A 20,583-nucleotide genomic window follows, 5' to 3' on the forward strand; every position below is an offset into this window, starting at 1 on the left:
AACTTCAATAAAACTGGCCTTTTGGTTTGTTTGAGTGCTGACTTGCTATGGTGTATTTTTTCTCTCTGTGAACAACACGTCCTACGGCCAACACTACCCACACAGGAGGTGTGTGCGTGACAGCTCCTCAGCTGAAGCAGGAGTCCAAGTGTGCACAGATTTCTTGTTGGGGTTTGTTGTTTGAAGTTTCTGTTTGTATGTAGGAAGCAATTGTGCCATCGCGTGGTCCGAGTTATAGCACGGGACGAGAGCTCCCGAAGAGCGCCTGCCTCCTGCCCAATTCGACGTCTAAAATCATCACAGAACGAGAGGAGCCAACAGGAATGCAAGTCTCTTCTGGTGAGGAGCCTCCGACACAGCCCCCAGTACTGGATGTGCAGAAAGAATCCTGTTCTACAGTTGTGGTGCCAAATGGCCTCCAGTCCTTGTCAAATGCTGGGTTTCTCTGGACTGCAGTCCCCTCCGCATTTGGATGATTGTGATTGGTGTTGCTGTAGCTGTGCTGTCCTGAGACTGACTGGTGTCAAGACCAGCTGTACTCTGGGATCAGCAGGGCCTAGTGGTGGTATGAATTGTGGCCTCTGTTTCTCAGGTGTAACAAGTGTCTGATTACTCTGTTCTGTATGTTTATCAATAGTGGGTACTGGCCTAATTCAGCCCTGCACTCGCTGTTAGCTGTTTTTCTCTGCGCAAGGCGGATGTTTCTACAGATTGATTAGAGTTTCTACAGAGTGTACTCCTGGTCTGTGAGGGGACCCCACACTTCACTGCCGTATAGGGCAATGGGTTGGATTACACTTTCAGATATTTGGAGCGAAATTCTTGTTGGTGGGTTGACATTGAAGAGCCTCCTTCTTATTGCGTAGAAAGCCCTGAGTGCCTTCTCCCTCAGTGCCTTTAGTGCCAGGTCAAAACTCCCAGAAGAGCTGATGGTGAGACCGAGATATGTGTAGCTGGATGTGTGCTCCAATGTGTTGTTGTTCAGTGTGAATTTGTACCTGTTTCCCTGAGGTCTGGCTTTCTCCTGGAAAACCATAACTCTGGTCTTGTCCAGATTGACTGGCAGTGCCCAGGTGTGACAGTCCTGCTCCAGCAATGCCAGGCTCTGCTGTTCTGGGTCCAGATGGGCTGGCAGTGCCCAGGTGTGAATGTGATGGGATGTGTGGCGGTTTGGTAGGAAGCCAGTCTGACTCTAATGCGGGACATTGTGCTCAGTAAGGAGGGCCGGTTATCAGATATTCAAGTTACGACAGAGTTCCTTCCCCAGGTTACTGTTCACACTGAAGCTCCGGTACCTGTTGGGGTCGAGTCTGTCTCCATTCTTACAGACGGGCGTGATCAGTCCTTGATTCCAGGCCTCAGAGAAACAGCCGGCCGTCAGGACGAGGTTGGTGAGTTTGAGCAGGCTTTGCTGCAGGTCTGAGCTGCAGTTGGATCAAGCGTTGTTGACTGTGTCTTGGCTACAGGCCTTTTGTGGTCTGAGAGTTGTCTGTTTGTGTATGTGCTTATCTTCTTTAGGGTGTGCATGTAGTGTCTAACCATCTCACAGTATCTGAGGCGCAGTTCAGAGTGGTGTGGTGTTGATTTAGTTCTGGTAGTTCTCTTCAGTTGTTTCTGCACTGTGTATCAAACCATTTGATATTGTTTCTGAGTGTGTTTCATATGAATGTAGTCATTTTGATTTTAAGGCTAGTTTCTCAAAAACATGGTTTAAATTTATGCCCGATTTGTTGGTTTGATTCAGAGCATTTTGAAATGTAAGGGATCAAGTAATGGGTTTATTTGCTGCTGAAAAGAGAAGAAAGAAAAAAAAAAGAAATGAGACAATTAGCTTGTAATGAGTTTATAACAACAGTAATTAGATTCCTGCAAGCACTCTTTTCATTGTCCAACAACTGAAAGCTTTTAGGTATAAAGGAAGGGTCCTCTAATATTTGATGTGTGAGATTGTCGTTCTATTGGAGATGTTAGTGAGTCTGAGGATTCGTGTTAATATGACAATACTGCTACTACTATTAATAATGCAGCATGGCAAGACTTCTTTCAGTCATTTCCCACCCCTCCACCTCAGTGAATCACACATGTTAAACTTCCATCTCGGGTTCCAGATCAGACATGAGCAATCCTATATTACAAATACTTAGCACCAGGCAATTTAACCAGACAATAATTTAAGCAATTATTCATTCAAGAGAAGCAGCAGGACGAGTAAAGTGCCCCTCTGATGGCCGGTCAGTGGAATTAAACTGGAAAATTTCTTAGAAATGATTATTCTTACAATGATGTGCCAATGGCGCCGCTTGGTGGTCATTCAGCAAAATTTCACCGAAAGTTTTTTTTAATTAAAATACCGTTAGTAATGTTCGTATTAATAAGTTATTTTAATTTTAAAAATATTTAAGCATTTTCAACAGCAAAGAATACATTGCATTGCAAACAAGAGTAATGAATGAATGTATTGTATATGGAAACAAAATACAAAATAAATACAATAAACCAAAAATTAAAATGACGTTCAAAAGGCGCGAGTCGATGACGTCAGAAGGAAGTCGCCCACGGGGCGTATGGGTAATGTAGTTTCTGTAGTTCTCTGGCCCGCACTGCCCACGTGTTTCGGTGATTTGATTGAACATCAGAATTAATTCTATTGTACCATTTCAGCGTGTTTGTCGTGTCATGGATTTCTACGACTGTCTTATGGGTTCTCTTGTGTGTCATGTTTATTTTAGTGGGTGGCAGTGCTGGGGCCCTGAACTGTAATCATTCGTGTTTAGTATTTGTTACTGTGACCCTCCTGGGAGGAGGGGACCTTTGTAAGATTCCTGTCCTGGCAAGCAGCAGGTGAGAGTTTGCTGTCCGACTCAATTACACCTCCGCTACCTCATTTCACCTCTTTCACCAGCCTGTAAAGGGGGTTGTGATAGTATGGGGTCTTTCTCTTTAACAACCTCAAACCGCAGGAAAGAAATGCTTCATTTATAAGATTGAAATATAACCAGAAAGTATAAAAATAGCTATTTGTGTGTATCATGTCAGAAATATTTGTTTTTATTTTAAAAGAATTTAGAAGAGAAATATGATTAATAAGGCAGTAGAATCCATTTAAACTGTCATTTCCCTGTTTAGGTTGGAAAGTTTAATTTGATCAAGTCCACTTGAGTGCCTAAGCAACTGTTTGGGTAGTTTGGCTGGTGTGGTGGTGCTCTCCAAATACCTGATCCAAACGGACAGAGAGACAAAGTGAGAAAGAAAAGGTGTAAATAACAGACATATCATATGCAGAATACAGTAATGTGCTGTTCAGCACAGTGACCTAGAGTGAAGATGGAAATCAGTCATTCTAGTGCTCTCAATGGTTTTCCATTACAAACGGACCAGGGCTTCCTGAGACACAGGCAGTTGGAGTTATATAGAGTTAGAGGTTGTTTTCACGGCACCAGCCGACTAAAGCAGAGACCTCCTTCCACTCCAGAATTTTTTTTTTATTTGGGTGGGATCATCTGGAGTCTTGATTCCTTTCACGGAGTCAGCAGTAGATACACAGCTGTTAGCATAGGAGGAGTACAGAAGAGGTGACAGCAGTGCTGGGGACCCTCTGGCACAACCAGAGGTGTGAAATTGAAATTGTTTGGAAGGAATGGGAAGCTAAAGGCAGAGTCACAATCTCTGATTCATGTAATCAAAACAGTAAGTTCTTTCCTCGGGCAGCTTCGTTAGAACATTTTAAATAGATGTAAAAGTGTATTTACAGACTATATCAGCCCTTATCTTTATTTACGTGGTTTAATCTTTTTTTCAGAAGTGTAAATATATTATACTATGTACCCCTGATGGAATTATTGATGTGCCATAAATATACTATTGTTTGTATTGTATCTATTTTTATTGCTACAATAAAAAGTTAAAAAGAACTGCACTTTCGAGAAATGTCCACTGGGCGGCGACAGAGATACACGAGTCTATGGCGGCGAGTCCAATAGCGCCTCCGTACAGATCCTCGTTGTGCAGAGATTGAAAATCAATGCAGATGATAACTGTGACGTTTGTGACAGCAACTCTGAAAGATAACGTAAAGAAGGAAACTAATATTGACATTACTTTTAAAGAAGTTAAATAATACTACATTTTAAACCTATTGAAAGTAATATGAAAATATCGTTTGTATTTAAAAAAATATGATACTTCCACGATATAATAATTAACGAAATGCTGTGAGAGGAGACCCATGTTTAAACACTTTAAAACGGATGTAAATGCGTCTGTACAAACAATTTGAAACATGGACGGACCTCATCTGCTTTTGTTTACTATTAAACAAGATTACTTGTTTAATCTTTTTCCATAACATGTACATGTATTATCGTATGTACCCCTGACTATACTCTGTGTTATATGTATTCTTGTTTTTATGGCATGTATTGTTGTTATAATTAAAAATAAAAAGACGCGACTCGATTACGTCAAAAGGAAGTCGCCACAGGGCTTGTGGGAAATGTAGTCTCTATAGTGCTCTGGACTGCGCTCCACACGTGTTCCGCAGATTTGATTGAGCATCAGAATTAATTATACAATGTCAGTGTATTTACCGTGTCGCGGATTTCTATGTCTGTCTTACAAGACGGACTCGGCAGGAGCTGTTTCTTGCTCTCCGGAGTGAAGCTGCTCTGGGAAGAGACGAGCAAATCTTTAGACTCTTTGTAAATGAGACATCATGACAGTTGTGCCGACCTGCTCTTTATTGACCTTTTGAACCTGTTTGTGTAAAGAGCAGGAGTCTTGTGTACCCCTGATTGTGTTATGTGTACTCTAGTGTGTTTGCAGCGCTCGTCCTGCCTGGTTTATCAACTCGACACAGAAACAAAACCCACTGCCGTCGTGTCTGTGGGTTTCTGAGCTCTCTTGTCTTGTTTGTCTCCTGTGTTTATTTTACTTTGTTAAATAAAACGTGGTTGCCGGGGCAACGGAGCTGCAGTAGTTGTTGCCGGAGCGGGTCTGACCTCCAGCAGGTCAACAGGCGGCTTTTTAAATCTAATCTCCGAGAAAAACAGAAACTTAAAAAGCGCTGGCTGGAGTATTTTGTGGAAGAAACGGTGACTCGCAGGCTGTGGGACAGGACTATCAGGGACACATCAGCGCTGGACACCAGCCTCACACCGCTGGGCTCACTGCGCCATGAGCGAGTCCGTCGGCGCCTCCTCCTGCTGGGGTGTGTTACTGCAGGAGTGAGGAGTCTCCGGTCTCCGGTCGCGTCATGATCTGCAAGTGGAGGTGAGAGACGGCAGCGCAGTGGGTGGCAGCGCTGGGAGCCTGGATTTAGTTCCTGGGGTGCTGTCTGTGTGGAGTCTGCATGCTCTGCCCCTGTTCTCATGGGTCTGGTTTCCTGGGGTGCTGTCTGTGTGGAGTCTGCATGCTGTGCCCCGTTGTCATGGGTCTGGTTTCCTGGGGTGCTGTCTTTGTGGAGTCTGCATGCTCTGCCCCTGTAATCATGGTTCTGGTGTCCTGGGGTGCTGTCTTTGTGGAGTCTGCATGCTCTGCCCCTGTTCTCATGGGTTCAGTTTCCTGGGATACTGTCTGTGTGGAGTCTGCATGCTCTGCCCCTGTTCTCATGGGTTCAGTTTCCTGGGGTGTTGTCTGTGTGGAGTCTGCATGCTCTGCCCCTGTAATCATGGGTCTGGTGTCCTGGGGTGCTGTCTGTGTGGAGTCTGCATGCTCTGCCCCTGTTCTCATGGGTCTGGTTTCCTGGGGTGCTGTGTGTGTGGAGTTTGCATGCTCTGCCTGTGTTCTCATGGGTCTGGTTTCCTGGGGTGCTGTCTGTGTGGAGTCTGCATGCTCTGCCCCTGTTCTCATGGGTTCAGTTTCCTGGGGTGCTGTCTGTGTGGAGCCTGCATGCTCTGCCCCCTGTTCTCATGGGTCTGGTTTCCTGGGGTGGAGTCTGCATGCTCTGCCCCTGTTCTCAGGGGTCTGGTTTCCTGGGGTGTTGTCTGTGTGAAGTCTGCATGCTCTGCCCCTGTTCTCATGGGTCTGGTTTCCTGGGGTGCTGTCTGTGTGGAGTCTGCATGCTCTGCCCCTGTTCTCAGGGGTCTGGTTTCCTGGGGTGCTGTCTGTGTGGAGTCTACATGCTCTGCCCCCTGTTCTCATGGGTCTGGTGTCCTGGGGTGCTGTCTGTGTGGAGTCTGCATGCTCTGCCCCTGTTCTCATGGGTCCTGTTCCTGGGGTGCTGTCTGTGTGGGTCTGCATGCTCTGCCCCTGTTCTCATGGGTCCTGTTCCTGGGGTGCTGTCTGTGTGGAGTCTGCATGCTCTGCCCCTGTTCTCATGGGTCCTGTTCCTGGGGTGCTGTCTGTGTGGGTCTGCATGCTCTGCCCCTGTTCTCATGGGTCCTGTTCCTGGGGTGCTGTCTGTGTGGAGTCTGCATGCTCTGCCCCTGTTCTCATGGGTTCAGTTTCCTGGGGTGCTGTCTGTGTGGAGTCTGCATGCTCTGCCCCTGTTCTCATGGGTCCTGTTCCTGGGGTGCTGTCTGTGTGGAGTCTGCATGCTCTGCCCCTGTTCTCATGGGTCCTGTTCCTGGGGTGCTGTCTGTGTGGGTCTGCATGCTCTGCCCCTGTTCTCATGGGTCTGGTGTCCTGGGGTGCTCTCTGTGTGGAGTCTGCATCCTCTGCCCAGTTGTCATGGGTCTGGTTTCCTGGGGTGCTGTCTGTGTGGAGTCTGCATGCTCTGCCCCTGTTCTCATGGGTCTGGTGTCCTGGGGTGCTGTCTGTGTGGAGTCTGCATGCTCTGCCCCTGTTCTCATAGGTCTGGTGTCCTGGGGTGCTGTCTGTGTGGAGTCTGCATGCTCTGCCCCTGTTCTCATGGGTCTGGTTTCCTGAGGTGCTGTCTGTGTGGAGTCTGCATGCTCTGCCCCTGTTCTCATGGGTCTGGTGTCCTGGGGTGCTGTCTGTGTGGAGTCTGCATGCTCTGCCCCTGTTCTCATGGGTTCAGTTTCCTGGGGTGCTGTCTGTGTGGAGTCTGCATGCAGGGCTGCAACGCCAACCAGTCCGTCACTCCAGGTGTGCCGACACACGAGTAAAAACCTTTCCTGTTCATCACCTGTCAGGTTTCAAGTCAGAAGGATGGGCGTCTCCAGGCCGGTCTCTGCAGCTGAGGCTCTGAGGAGCTCCCGACAGACACGAGTGGAGCTTCGCTTTCAACACCACTGTGGTCAGTAAAGGTTTAATATTCTTAACCACCGAGAGCTGGAGTTTCTCTGAACGTTATCTGCATCACAGCAGCCATGTTTCATTCACACCAGAACTCACAACACAGACAAACAGTGCAAGTTAACATGACCTTGAATATACGCATCGTATTACATAATATATTTGTAAAGCAACCCGAAGGCGCTGATTTTACACGTGTTTCCCTGATGTGCTGTTGAGTGGGACTACTGGACGATGGATGGACGAGTCGCCCCTTCCTGCAGATGCATTTGTAGAAAAGTCATTTTCAGATGCGTTGTGTTTTCTTGAGATTCAAAGCTGTCTGGAAGAGGCATTGCACAACCCTTTGGATTTCTGACTATGCATTAACTGGCGATGCTGTTCAGGACAGCTGTATTGTCTGAGAATGTGAAAATGAAGATGCTTTGACTACTGCTTGTACAATCATTTGTATAAAGTGTGAACAGCACTGGAGAGCTCACACAGCCCTGAGGCTATGATCTATGATCTATGAGGGGCACCTGTGCTCATAGATCGTGACGCGAAAAGAGTTTTGTTGAGCCTGACATACTGTGTACGATTTGTTACAAATGAATGGTACCATCGCATAATGTTATGGTTAACAGAGTTAGTGTGTGTTGCGTGTATTGTCTGTTTAGGATTCTGTAGCATTCCAGTTGGGAGGATGTTTTTACAGAACTCTGTGCGTGGAGTATCTACAGGCTGTTGGTCCCATTTAGTGTAATCTTGCTCAGTGAAGGGATCCTACACTTCCCTGCTGCATAGGGCAAAGGGTTTGATTGCACTTTTAATATTCAGAGCCAATTTTATTGGGGGATTGATGTTGTAGAGCCTCCTTTTACTGGCATGGAAAGCCCTGTGTGCCTTCTCCTAAAGTGACTTCACTGCAAGGAAAACTCTCAGATGAACTGATTGTCAGTCAGAGGTATGTGTAGTTGGTTGTGTTCCAAATTGTTGTTGTTCAGTGTGTAGTTGTTACTGTTTTCCTGAGATCTAGATCTCTTCTGGAAAACCAAGACCCTGGAGTCTCCGGTCACGTCATTATCTACAGGTCTGACAGTCCTGCTCCAAAAGTGCCAGCCTCTGCTGTTCTGGGTCCAGATGGGCTGGCAGTGCCCAGGTCTGACAGTCCTGCTCCAGCAGTGCCCAGGTGTGACAGTCCTGCCCCAGCAGTGCCAGGCTCTGCTGTTCTGGGTTCAGGTGGGCTGGCAGTGCCCAGGTCTGACAGTACTGCTCCAACAGTGTCAGGCTCTGCTGTTCTTGGTCCAGATGGGCTGGCAGTGCCCAGGTGTGACAGTCCTGCTCCAACAGTGCCAGGCTCTGCTGTTCTGGGTCCAGATGGGCTGGCAGTGCCCAGGTGTGACAGTCCTGCTCCAACAGTGCCAGGCTCTGCTGCTCTGGGCCGAGATGGGCTGTCAGAGCCCAGGTGTAAATGTGATGGAATGTGTGGCGGTGTGGTAGGAAGCCAGTCTGACTCTTATTCAGGACATTGTGCTCAGTAAGGAGGGCTCTTGTAGTCTGAGAGTTATGTTTGTGTATGTATTTTGTAACCGTCGTCAATTACACTGAAGTTTAGCTCAACGTATCATTTTGTCTGGTTTAAAACGTAAAACAGTTCAAAAAGAGATGGTTTAGCATGTTGAAAGTGTGTTTTGAAAATTTAGATTTTTGACCACTTTTCGACAGGCGCGCGGCTTATGAAAAAAAGCAAAATTGGGCCACATTTCGTTGGCGAGGAAACGGGCACAGAACACTTTTCCTGCATTTCACATGCATCCTGGAGCACAGCAAATGTATCACAAATTGTCTAGGTGTTGTTAAAACCCTAACCCTAGCTTGAGCCCTTCGGAACATTTCGAAAACGGCACGTTCAAAAAGTTGCCCCGTGAGATGCACAAATGACTTCCAGATTCCTAAGAAACACTGAAAGTAGCGGCACTATAATATTTTAAGTGTATTTAGTGTCAAGCTCATTGTCCTTGCTCAGTATTTCTTATTTTGTAACCTTCTGCTGAAATTGCCCCTGAAAGGCCCTTGATTTGTGCTGTGAGCACTCTAGGATTGTAAATTACACTGAAGTTAAGCTCAACGTATCATTTTGTCTGGTTTAAAACGTAAAACAGTTCAAAAAGAGATGGTTTAGCATGTTGAAAGTGTGTTTTGAAAATTTAGATTTTTGACCACTTTTTGACAGGCGCGCGGCTTATGAAAAAAAGCAAAATTGGGCCAAATTTAGTTTGCGAGGAAACGGGCACAGAACACTCTTCCTGCATTTCACATGCATCCTGGAGCACAGCAAATGTATCACAAATTGTCTGGGTGTTGTTAAAACCCTAACCCTAGCTTGAGCCCTTCGGAACATTTCGAAAACGGCACGTTCAAAAAGTTGCCCCGTGAGATGCACAAATGACTTCCAGATTCCTAAGACACACTGAAAGTAGTTGCACTACAATATTTTGAGTGTATTTAGTGTCAAGCTCATTGTCCTTGCTCAGTATTTCTTATTTTGTAACCTTCTGGTGAAATTGCCCCTGAAAGGCCCTTGATTTGTGCCGTGAGCACTCTAGGATTGTAAATTACACTGAAGTTAAGCTCAACGTATCATTTTGTCTGGTTTAAAACGTAAAACAGTTCAAAAAGAGATGGTTTAGCATGTTGAAAGTGTGTTTTGAAAATTGAGATTTTTGACCACTTTTCGACAGGCGCGCGGCTTATGAAAAAAAGCAAAATTGGGCCAAATTTAGTTTGCGAGGAAACGGGCACAGAACACTCTTCCTGCATTTCACATGCATCCTGGAGCACAGCAAATGTATCACAAATTGTCTGGGTGTTGTTAAAACCCTAACCCTAGCTTGAGCCCTTCGGAACATTTCGAAAACGGCACGTTCAAAAAGTTGCCCCGTGAGATGCGCAAATGACTTCCAGATTCCTAAGACACACTGAAAGTAGTTGCACGTTTAAACGGGCACAGAACACTCTTCCTGCATTTCACATGCATCCTGGAGCACAGCAAATGTATCACAAATTGTCTGGGTGTTGTTAAAACCCTAACCCTAGCTTGAGCCCTTCGGAACATTTCGAAAACGGCACGTTCAAAAAGTTGCCCCGTGAGATGCGCAAATGACTTCCAGATTCCTAAGACACACTGAAAGTAGTTGCACTACAATATTTTAAGTGTATTTAGTGTCAAGCTCATTGTCCTTGCTCAGTATTTCTTATTTTGTAACCTTCTGCTGAAATGGCCTCTGAAAGGCCTTTGATTTGTGCCGTGAGTACTCTAGGATTGTAAATTACACTGAAGTTAAGCTCAACGTATCATTTTGTCTGGTTTAAAACGTAAAACAGTTCAAAAAGAGATGGTTTAGCATGTTGAAAGTGTGTTTTGAAAATTGAGATTTTTGACCACTTTTCGACAGGCTCGCGGCTTATGAAAAAAAGCAAAATTGGGCCAAATTTCGTTTGCGAGGAAACGGGCACAGAACACTTTTCCTGCATTTCACATGCATCCTGGAGCACAGCAAATGTATCACAAATTGTCTGGGTGTTGTTAAAACCTCAACCCTAACCCTAGCTTGAGCCCTTCGGAACATTTCGAAAACGGCACGTTCAAAAAGTTGCCCCGTGAGATGCGCAAATGACTTCCAGATTCCTAAGACACACTGAAAGTAGTTGCACTACAATATTTTAAGTGTATTTAGTGTCAAGCTCATTGTCCTTGCTCAGTATTTCTTATTTTGTAACCTTCTGCTGAAATTGCCCCTGAAAGGCCCTTGATTTGTGCCGTGAGCACTCTAGGATTGTAAATTACACTGAAGTTAAGCTCAACGTATCATTTTGTCTGGTTTAAAACGTAAAACAGTTCAAAAAGAGATGGTTTAGCATGTTGAAAGTGTGTTTTGAAAATTGAGATTTTTGACCACTTTTCGACAGGCGCGCGGCTTATGAAAAAAAGCAAAATTGGGCCAAATTTCGTTTGCGTGGAAACGGGCACAGAACACTTTTCCTGCATTTCACATGCATCCTGGAGCACAGCAAATGTATCACAAATTGTCTAGGTGTTGTTAAAACCCCAACCCTAACCCTAGCTTGAGCCCTTCGGAACATTTTGAAAACGGCACGTTCAAAAAGTTGCCCCGTGAGATGCGCAAATGACTTCCAGATTCCTAAGACACACTGAAAGTAGTTGCACTACAATATTTTAAGTGTATTTAGTGTCAAGCTCATTGTCCTTGCTCAGTATTTCTTATTTTGTAACCTTCTGCTGAAATTGCCCCTGAAAGGCCCTTGATTTGTGCCGTGAGCACTCTAGGATTGTAAATTACACTGAAGTTAAGCTCAACGTATCATTTTGTCTGGTTTAAAACGTAAAACAGTTCAAAAAGAGATGGTTTAGCATGTTGAAAGTGTGTTTTGAAAATTGAGATTTTTGACCACTTTTCGACAGGCGCGCGGCTTATGAAAAAAAGCAAAATTGGGCCAAATTTAGTTTGCGAGGAAACGGGTAGAGAACACTCTTCCTGCATTTCACATGCATCCTGGAGCGCAGCAAATGTATCACAAATTGTCTGGGTGTTGTTAAAACCCTAACCCTAGCTTGAGCCCTTCGGAACATTTCGAAAACGGCACGTTCAAAAAGTTGCCCCGTGAGATGCGCAAATGACTTCCAGATTCTTAAGACACACTGAAAGTAGTTGCACTACAATATTTTAAGTGTATTTAGTGTCAAGGTCATTGTCCTTGCTCAGTATTTCTTATTTTGTAACCTTCTGCTGAAATTGCCCCTGAAAGGCCCTTGATTTGTGCCGTGAGCACTCTAGGATTGTAAATTACACTGAAGTTAAGCTCAACGTATCATTTTGTCTGGTTTAAAACGTAAAACAGATCAAAAAGAGATGGTTTAGCATGTTGAAAGTGTGTTTTGAAAATTGAGATTTTTGACCACTTTTCGACAGGCGCGCGGCTTATGAAAAAAAGCAAAATTGGGCCAAATTTAGTTTGCGAGGAAACAGGCACAGAACACTCTTCCTGCATTTCACATGCATCCTGGAGCACAGCAAATGTATCACAAATTGTCTGGGTGTTGTTAAAACCCTAACCCTAGCTTGAGCCCTTCGGAACATTTCGAAAACGGCACGTTCAAAAAGTTGCCCCGTGAGATGCGCAAATGACTTCCAGATTCCTAAGACACACTGAAAGTAGTTGCACTACAATATTTTAAGTGTATTTAGTGTCAAGCTCATTGTCCTTGCTCAGTATTTCTTATTTTGTAACCTTCTGCTGAAATTGCCCCTGAAAGGCCCTTGATTTGTGCCGTGAGTACTCTAGGATTGTAAATTACACTGAAGTTAAGCTCAACGTATCATTTTGTCTGGTTTAAAACGTTAAAACAGTTCAAAAAGAGATGGTTTAGCATGTTGAAAGTGTGTTTTTGAAAATTGAGATTTTTGACAACTTTTCGACAGGCGCGCGGCTTATGAAAAAAAGCAAAATTGGGCCAAATTTCGTTTGCGAGGAAACGGGCACAGAACACTTTTCCTGCATTTCACATGCATCCTGGAGCACAGCAAATGTATCACAAATTGTCTGGGTGTTGTTAAAACCCCAACCCTAACCCTAGCTTGAGCCCTTCGGAACATTTCGAAAACGGCACGTTCAAAAAGTTGCCCCGTGAGATGCACAAATGACTTCCAGATTCCTAAGACACACTGAAAGTAGTTGCACTACAATATTTTAAGTGTATTTAGTGTCAAGCTCATTGTCCTTGCTCAGTATTTCTTATTTTGTAACCTTCTGCTGAAATTGCCCCTGAAAGGCCCTTGATTTGTGCCGTGAGCACTCTAGGATTTTAAATTACACTGAAGTTAAGCTCAACGTATCATTTTGTCTGGTTTAAAACGTAAAACAGTTCAAAAAGAGATGGTTTAGCATGTTGAAAGTGTGTTTTGAAAATTGAGATTTTTGACCACTTTTCGACAGGCGCGCGGCTTATGAAAAAAAGGAAAATTGGGCCAAATTTAGTTTGCGAGGAAACGGGCACAGAACACTCTTCCTGCATTTCACATGCATCCTGGAGCACAGCAAATGTATCACAAATTGTCTGGGTGTTGTTAAAACCCTAACCCTAGCTTGAGCCCTTCGGAACATTTCGAAAACGGCACGTTCAAAAAGTTGCCCCGTGAGATGCACAAAAGACTTCCAGATTCCTAAGACACACTGAAAGTAGTTGCACTACAATATTTTAAGTGTATTTAGTGTCAAGCTCATTGTCCTTGCTCAGTATTTCTTATTTTGTAACCTTCTGCTGAAATTGCCCCTGAAAGGCCCTTGATTTGTGCCGTGAGCACTCTAGGATTGTAAATTACACTGAAGTTAAGCTCAACGTATCATTTTGTCTGGTTTAAAACGTAAAACAGTTCAAAAAGAGATGGTTTAGCATGTTGAAAGTGTGTTTTGAAAATTGAGATTTTTGACCACTTTTCGACAGGCGCGCGGCTTATGAAAAAAAGGAAAATTGGGCCAAATTTAGTTTGCGAGGAAACGGGCACAGAACACTCTTCCTGCATTTCACATGCATCCTGGAGCACAGCAAATGTATCACAAATTGTCTGGGTGTTGTTAAAACCCCAACCCTAACCCTAGCTTAAGCCCTTCGGAACATTTCGAAAACGGCACGTTCAAAAAGTTGCCCCGTGAGATGCACAAATGACTTCCAGATTCCTAAGACACACTGAAAGTAGTTGCACTACAATATTTTAAGTGTATTTAGTGTCAAGCTCATTGTCCTTGCTCAGTATTTCTTATTTTGTAACCTTCTGCTGAAATTGCCCCTGAAAGGCCCTTGATTTGTGCCGTGAGCACTCTAGGATTGTAAATTACACTGAAGTTAAGCTCAACGTATCATTTTGTCTGGTTTAAAACGTAAAACAGATCAAAAAGAGATGGTTTAGCATGTTGAAAGTGTGTTTTGAAAATTGAGATTTTTGACCACTTTTCGACAGGCGCGCGGCTTATGAAAAAAAGCAAAATTGGGCCAAATTTAGTTTGCGAGGAAACGGGCACAGAACACTCTTCCTGCATTTCACATGCATCCTGGAGCACAGCAAATGTATCACAAATTGTCTGGGTGTTGTTAAAACCCTAACCCTAGCTTGAGCCCTTCGGAACATTTCGAAAACGGCACGTTCAAAAAGTTGCCCCGTGAGATGCGCAAATGACTTCCAGATTCCTAAGACACACTGAAAGTAGTTGCACGTTTAAACGGGCACAGAACACTCTTCCTGCATTTCACATGCATCCTGGAGCACAGCAAATGTATCACAAATTGTCTGGGTGTTGTTAAAACCCTAACCCTAGCTTGAGCCCTTCGGAACATTTCGAAAACGGCACGTTCAAAAAGTTGCCCCGTGAGATGCGCAAATGACTTCCAGATTCCTAAGACACACTGAAAGTAGTTGCACTACAATATTTTAAGTGTATTTAGTGTCAAGCTCATTGTCCTTGCTCAGTATTTCTTATTTTGTAACCTTCTGCTGAAATGGCCTCTGAAAGGCCTTTGATTTGTGCCGTGAGTACTCTAGGATTGTAAATTACACTGAAGTTAAGCTCAACGTATCATTTTGTCTGGTTTAAAACGTAAAACAGTTCAAAAAGAGATGGTTTAGCATGTTGAAAGTGTGTTTTGAAAATTGAGATTTTTGACCACTTTTCGACAGGCTCGCGGCTTATGAAAAAAAGCAAAATTGGGCCAAATTTCGTTTGCGAGGAAACGGGCACAGAACACTTTTCCTGCATTTCACATGCATCCTGGAGCACAGCAAATGTATCACAAATTGTCTGGGTGTTGTTAAAACCTCATCCCTAACCCTAGCTTGAGCCCTTCGGAACATTTCGAAAACGGCACGTTCAAAAAGTTGCCCCGTGAGATGCGCAAATGACTTCCAGATTCCTAAGACACACTGAAAGTAGTTGCACTACAATATTTTAAGTGTATTTAGTGTCAAGCTCATTGTCCTTGCTCAGTATTTCTTATTTTGTAACCTTCTGCTGAAATTGCCCCTGAAAGGCCCTTGATTTGTGCCGTGAGCACTCTAGGATTGTAAATTACACTGAAGTTAAGCTCAACGTATCATTTTGTCTGGTTTAAAACGTAAAACAGTTCAAAAAGAGATGGTTTAGCATGTTGAAAGTGTGTTTTGAAAATTGAGATTTTTGACCACTTTTCGACAGGCGCGCGGCTTATGAAAAAAAGCAAAATTGGGCCAAATTTCGTTTGCGTGGAAACGGGCACAGAACACTTTTCCTGCATTTCACATGCATCCTGGAGCACAGCAAATGTATCACAAATTGTCTAGGTGTTGTTAAAACCCCAACCCTAACCCTAGCTTGAGCCCTTCGGAACATTTTGAAAACGGCACGTTCAAAAAGTTGCCCCGTGAGATGCGCAAATGACTTCCAGATTCCTAAGACACACTGAAAGTAGTTGCACTACAATATTTTAAGTGTATTTAGTGTCAAGCTCATTGTCCTTGCTCAGTATTTCTTATTTTGTAACCTTCTGCTGAAATTGCCCCTGAAAGGCCCTTGATTTGTGCCGTGAGCACTCTAGGATTGTAAATTACACTGAAGTTAAGCTCAACGTATCATTTTGTCTGGTTTAAAACGTAAAACAGTTCAAAAAGAGATGGTTTAGCATGTTGAAAGTGTGTTTTGAAAATTGAGATTTTTGACCACTTTTCGACAGGCGCGCGGCTTATGAAAAAAAGGAAAATTGGGCCAAATTTAGTTTGCGAGGAAACGGGCACAGAACACTCTTCCTGCATTTCACATGCATCCTGGAGCACAGCAAATGTATCACAAATTGTCTGGGTGTTGTTAAAACCCCAACCCTAACCCTAGCTTAAGCCCTTCGGAACATTTCGAAAACGGCACGTTCAAAAAGTTGCCCCGTGAGATGCACAAATGACTTCCAGATTCCTAAGACACACTGAAAGTAGTTGCACTACAATATTTTAAGTGTATTTAGTGTCAAGCTCATTGTCCTTGCTCAGTATTTCTTATTTTGTAACCTTCTGCTGAAATTGCCCCTGAAAGGCCCTTGATTTGTGCCGTGAGCACTCTAGGATTGTAAATTACACTGAAGTTAAGCTCAACGTATCATTTTGTCTGGTTTAAAACGTAAAACAGTTCAAAAAGAGATGGTTTAGCATGTTGAAAGTGTGTTTTGAAAATTGAGATTTTTGACCACTTTTCGACAGGCGCGCGGCTTATGAAAAAAAGCAAAATTGGGCCAAATTTAGTTTGCGAGGAAACGGGTAGAGAACACTCTTCCTGCATTTCACATGCATCCTGGAGCGCAGCAAATGTATCACAAATTGTCTGGGTGTTGTTAAAACCCTAACCCTAGCTTGAGCCCTTCGGAACATTTCGAAAACGGCACGTTCAAAAAGTTGCCCCGTGAGATGCGCAAATGACTTCCAGATTCTTAAGACACACTGAAAGTAGTTGCACTACAATATTTTAAGTGTATTTAGTGTCAAGGTCATTGTCCTTGCTCAGTATTTCTTATTTTGTAACCTTCTGCTGAAATTGCCCCTGAAAGGCCCTTGATTTGTGCCGTGAGCACTCTAGGATTGTAAATTACACTGAAGTTAAGCTCAACGTATCATTTTGTCTGGTTTAAAACGTAAAACAGATCAAAAAGAGATGGTTTAGCATGTTGAAAGTGTGTTTTGAAAATTGAGATTTTTGACCACTTTTCGACAGGCGCGCGGCTTATGAAAAAAAGCAAAATTGGGCCAAATTTAGTTTGCGAGGAAACAGGCACAGAACACTCTTCCTGCATTTCACATGCATCCTGGAGCACAGCAAATGTATCACAAATTGTCTGGGTGTTGTTAAAACCCTAACCCTAGCTTGAGCCCTTCGGAACATTTCGAAAACGGCACGTTCAAAAAGTTGCCCCGTGAGATGCGCAAATGACTTCCAGATTCCTAAGACACACTGAAAGTAGTTGCACTACAATATTTTAAGTGTATTTAGTGTCAAGCTCATTGTCCTTGCTCAGTATTTCTTATTTTGTAACCTTCTGCTGAAATTGCCCCTGAAAGGCCCTTGATTTGTGCCGTGAGTACTCTAGGATTGTAAATTACACTGAAGTTAAGCTCAACGTATCATTTTGTCTGGTTTAAAACGTTAAAACAGTTCAAAAAGAGATGGTTTAGCATGTTGAAAGTGTGTTTTTGAAAATTGAGATTTTTGACAACTTTTCGACAGGCGCGCGGCTTATGAAAAAAAGCAAAATTGGGCCAAATTTCGTTTGCGAGGAAACGGGCACAGAACACTTTTCCTGCATTTCACATGCATCCTGGAGCACAGCAAATGTATCACAAATTGTCTGGGTGTTGTTAAAACCCCAACCCTAACCCTAGCTTGAGCCCTTCGGAACATTTCGAAAACGGCACGTTCAAAAAGTTGCCCCGTGAGATGCACAAATGACTTCCAGATTCCTAAGACACACTGAAAGTAGTTGCACTACAATATTTTAAGTGTATTTAGTGTCAAGCTCATTGTCCTTGCTCAGTATTTCTTATTTTGTAACCTTCTGCTGAAATTGCCCCTGAAAGGCCCTTGATTTGTGCCGTGAGCACTCTAGGATTTTAAATTACACTGAAGTTAAGCTCAACGTATCATTTTGTCTGGTTTAAAACGTAAAACAGTTCAAAAAGAGATGGTTTAGCATGTTGAAAGTGTGTTTTGAAAATTGAGATTTTTGACCACTTTTCGACAGGCGCGCGGCTTATGAAAAAAAGGAAAATTGGGCCAAATTTAGTTTGCGAGGAAACGGGCACAGAACACTCTTCCTGCATTTCACATGCATCCTGGAGCACAGCAAATGTATCACAAATTGTCTGGGTGTTGTTAAAACCCTAACCCTAGCTTGAGCCCTTCGGAACATTTCGAAAACGGCACGTTCAAAAAGTTGCCCCGTGAGATGCACAAAAGACTTCCAGATTCCTAAGACACACTGAAAGTAGTTGCACTACAATATTTTAAGTGTATTTAGTGTCAAGCTCATTGTCCTTGCTCAGTATTTCTTATTTTGTAACCTTCTGCTGAAATTGCCCCTGAAAGGCCCTTGATTTGTGCCGTGAGTACTCTAGGATTGTAAATTACACTGAAGTTAAGCTCAACGTATCATTTTGTCTGGTTTAAAACGTTAAAACAGTTCAAAAAGAGATGGTTTAGCATGTTGAAAGTGTGTTTTTGAAAATTGAGATTTTTGACAACTTTTCGACAGGCGCGCGGCTTATGAAAAAAAGCAAAATTGGGCCAAATTTCGTTTGCGAGGAAACGGGCACAGAACACTTTTCCTGCATTTCACATGCATCCTGGAGCACAGCAAATGTATCACAAATTGTCTGGGTGTTGTTAAAACCCCAACCCTAACCCTAGCTTGAGCCCTTCGGAACATTTCGAAAACGGCACGTTCAAAAAGTTGCCCCGTGAGATGCACAAATGACTTCCAGATTCCTAAGACACACTGAAAGTAGTTGCACTACAATATTTTAAGTGTATTTAGTGTCAAGCTCATTGTCCTTGCTCAGTATTTCTTATTTTGTAACCTTCTGCTGAAATTGCCCCTGAAAGGCCCTTGATTTGTGCCGTGAGCACTCTAGGATTTTAAATTACACTGAAGTTAAGCTCAACGTATCATTTTGTCTGGTTTAAAACGTAAAACAGTTCAAAAAGAGATGGTTTAGCATGTTGAAAGTGTGTTTTGAAAATTGAGATTTTTGACCACTTTTCGACAGGCGCGCGGCTTATGAAAAAAAGGAAAATTGGGCCAAATTTAGTTTGCGAGGAAACGGGCACAGAACACTCTTCCTGCATTTCACATGCATCCTGGAGCACAGCAAATGTATCACAAATTGTCTGGGTGTTGTTAAAACCCTAACCCTAGCTTGAGCCCTTCGGAACATTTCGAAAACGGCACGTTCAAAAAGTTGCCCCGTGAGATGCACAAAAGACTTCCAGATTCCTAAGACACACTGAAAGTAGTTGCACTACAATATTTTAAGTGTATTTAGTGTCAAGCTCATTGTCCTTGCTCAGTATTTCTTATTTTGTAACCTTCTGCTGAAATTGCCCCTGAAAGGCCCTTGATTTGTGCCGTGAGCACTCTAGGATTGTAAATTACACTGAAGTTAAGCTCAACGTATCATTTTGTCTGGTTTAAAACGTAAAACAGTTCAAAAAGAGATGGTTTAGCATGTTGAAAGTGTGTTTTGAAAATTGAGATTTTTGACCACTTTTCGACAGGCGCGCGGCTTATGAAAAAAAGCAAAATTGGGCCAAATTTCGTTTGCGAGGAAACGGGCACAGAACACTTTTCCTGCATTTCACATGCATCCTGGAGCACAGCAAATGTATCACAAATTGTCTGGGTGTTGTTAAAACCCCAACCCTAGCTTGAGCCCTTCGGAACATTTCGAAAACGGCACGTTCAAAAAGTTGCCCCGTGAGATGCGCAAATGACTTCCAGATTCCTAAGACACACTGAAAGTAGTTGCACTACAATATTTTAAGTGTATTTAGTGTCAAGCTCATTGTCCTTGCTCAGTATTTCTTATTTTGTAACCTTCTGGTGAAATTGCCCCTGAAAGGCCCTTGATTTGTGCCGTGAGCACTCTAGGATTGTAAATTACACTGAAGTTAAGCTCAACGTATCATTTTGTCTGGTTTAAAACGTAAAACAGTTCAAAAAGAGATGGTTTAGCATGTTGAAAGTGTGTTTTGAAAATTGAGATTTTTGACCACTTTTCGACAGGCGCGCGGCTTAAGAAAAAAAGCAAAATTGGGCCAAATTTCGTTTGCGTGGAAACGGGCACAGAACACTTTTCCTGCATTTCACATGCATCCTGGAGCACAGCAAATGTATCACAAATTGTCTAGGTGTTGTTAAAACCCCAACCCTAACCCTAGCTTGAGCCCTTCGGAACATTTCGAAAACGGCACGTTCAAAAAGTTGCCCCGTGAGATGCGCAAATGACTTCCAGATTCCTAAGACACACTGAAAGTAGTTGCACTCCAATATGTTGAGTGTATTTAGTGTCAAGCTCATTGTCCTTGCTCAGTATTTCTTATTTTGTAACCTTCTGGTGAAATTGCCCCTGAAAGGCCCTTGATTTGTGCCGTGAGCACTCTAGGATTGTAAATTACACTGAAGTTAAGCTCAACGTATCATTTTGTCTGGTTTAAAACGTTAAAACAGTTAAAAAAGAGTTGGTTTAGCATGTTGAAAGTGTGTTTTGAAAATTGAGATTTTTGACCACTTTTCGACAGGCGCGCGGCTTATGAAAAAAAGCAAAA

General features: G+C 43.3%; 1 long non-coding RNA gene across 2 annotated transcripts in view; it reads left to right on the forward strand.

Annotated features, from left to right (window-relative positions):
• The first annotated feature begins 4,624 nt into the window (after positions 1-4,624).
• LOC138224493 (uncharacterized) overlaps positions 4,625-20,583 on the forward strand; it is a 142,102-nt gene continuing 126,143 nt past the window's right edge. The window contains exons 1-2 of one of the 2 annotated variants that reach the window (XR_011182988.1): positions 4,625-5,268; positions 7,092-7,195. This is a non-coding gene — a long non-coding RNA (uncharacterized lncRNA). The remainder of the gene's footprint in view (positions 5,269-7,091; positions 7,196-20,583) is intronic. The other variant, XR_011182987.1, reaches the window with a different exon arrangement.

The sequence above is a fragment of the Lepisosteus oculatus genome, chromosome 22 (genome assembly GCF_040954835.1).
Source record: "Lepisosteus oculatus isolate fLepOcu1 chromosome 22, fLepOcu1.hap2, whole genome shotgun sequence".
Lineage (NCBI taxonomy): Eukaryota > Metazoa > Chordata > Actinopteri > Semionotiformes > Lepisosteidae > Lepisosteus > Lepisosteus oculatus.